Source organism: Otolemur garnettii, unplaced genomic scaffold (genome assembly GCF_000181295.1).
Source record: "Otolemur garnettii isolate 467f Iridium unplaced genomic scaffold, OtoGar3 scaffold00091, whole genome shotgun sequence".
Lineage (NCBI taxonomy): Eukaryota > Metazoa > Chordata > Mammalia > Primates > Galagidae > Otolemur > Otolemur garnettii.
In genome coordinates this window covers 5,655,138-5,656,748 of record NW_003852486.1, presented here as the reverse complement: position 1 = coordinate 5,656,748, position 1,611 = coordinate 5,655,138, and the positions used below count along the sequence as shown (strand labels likewise).

Sequence of the window (1,611 nt, the reverse complement as noted above, 5' to 3'; positions counted from 1 at the left end):
AAAAAAAAAAAAAAACCCCTGATGACTGGGTCCCATCCCCAAAATTCTGAGGCCATAGGTCTGGGGTAGGGTCTAAAAGATTCTAGCTGGTGCTAAGTGTGGCTGGGTTTGGGCAACTCTGGGCTACACAACATCCATGCTCACTCAGTGTTTCTTTCTAGTGTTGCTCCCAATCTCCTGGTTGTGGCTTTCATCCTAGCACCCCCACACTGTCTGGTCACTCCCTGCTGTGATTCTAACTGTTCTTTGCTAGGCTGAGCTGGGGAGAAGCACAAAGAAATGAGAAAACTGGTTTCCTCCCATGAATTCTTTTTTTTTGACAGCGTCTCACTATGTTGCCCTTGATAGAGTGCTGTGGCATCACAGGTCACAACAACCTCAAACTCTTGTGCTTAAGCTATTCTCTTGTCTCAGCCTCCCAAGTAGCTGGGACTACAGGTGCCTGCCATAACGCCTGGCTATTTTTTGGTTGCAGTTGTTTAGCTATTGTTTAGCTGGCCCCGGCCAGTTCGAATCTGCCACCTTCAGTGTATGTGGCTGGTGCCATAACCACTGCTACGGGCACCAAGCCCCTCCAGTGATTCTTATGGCTTATTTCTGGTCACTCTTTTGGTGTGACCTTGGACAAGTTGCTTTCCCTCTTCGGGGCTCTGTTTCCTCTCTGTATAATGAGGAGGGCAGACATGTTCTTACCCCCCTCCCCCCAGTGTGGCTGATGTGCTCCCTTCCTGGCGTGTTGTGCTTCCACTGGGAAGTGTCTCCCTAGCAGAAAAAGCAGGATCATCCTCTCTGCCACCTGCTTGCTAGTCCTTCCTGCTCCTGGCTCAGAGAGGCTCATCTTCTTGCTATAAACCATTTCTGTGCTGTTTTTTATTTCTTAATGGAAAAATGAGGAACTGACAAGAAAGTATTTTGAAATCTAGAGCATTCCATCCATTGCCTGTCATGGTTCAGCTCCTGTCCCTTGGGTCCAGGTTCTCACTTGGTCTTTCTTTGCCGGAAACCCTTCTCCTCAGGGGTTTGTGCAGACATGCTATCCCCATGGAGGGAGGAACACAGCCCTTCTCCTGCAAGGTACACTAAATCCATCCAGGCAAATAAAAACGTGTTGCTTATTATATATATTTTATTGCAAGAAGGTACATAGAAGGAAATAAATACATTAATAGTGCATATATCTGATGACGTCTGTCTTTCCATTTATTTCTTCCTGTGTGTAGATGTATAGTATTATGATATAAATGTCTGGCATAGTAAATAATGATATAAATATGTTTTCTTAGACACTATGGATTAGGGCGGTGCCTATGGCTCAGTGGGTAGGGTGTCGGTGGTGAGTTTGAACCCAGCCCCAGCCAAACTGCAACAAAAAAAATAGCTGGGCATTCTGGCAGGCACCTGTTGTCCCAGCTACTTGGGAGACTGAGGCAAGAGAATCACTTAAGCCCAGGAGTTGGAGGTTGCTGTGAATGGTGACGCCACAACACTCTATGGAGGACTATAAGGTAAGACTCTGTCTCTAAAAAAAAAAAAAGAAACTGTGGATCAAACCTCATAAACTTTTTCTTATTGTGCGCTTTTCTTTTTTTTTACTTTCTTTTTTTTTTTTTT

The 1,611-nt window shown here is 45.1% G+C and overlaps 1 protein-coding gene across 1 annotated transcript in view; it reads left to right on the top strand.

Moving 5' to 3' along the window:
• IL6R (interleukin 6 receptor) overlaps positions 1–1,611 on the top strand; it is a 64,359-nt gene that overhangs the window by 46,180 nt on the left and 16,568 nt on the right. The gene's annotated exons all lie outside the window — the stretch shown is intronic.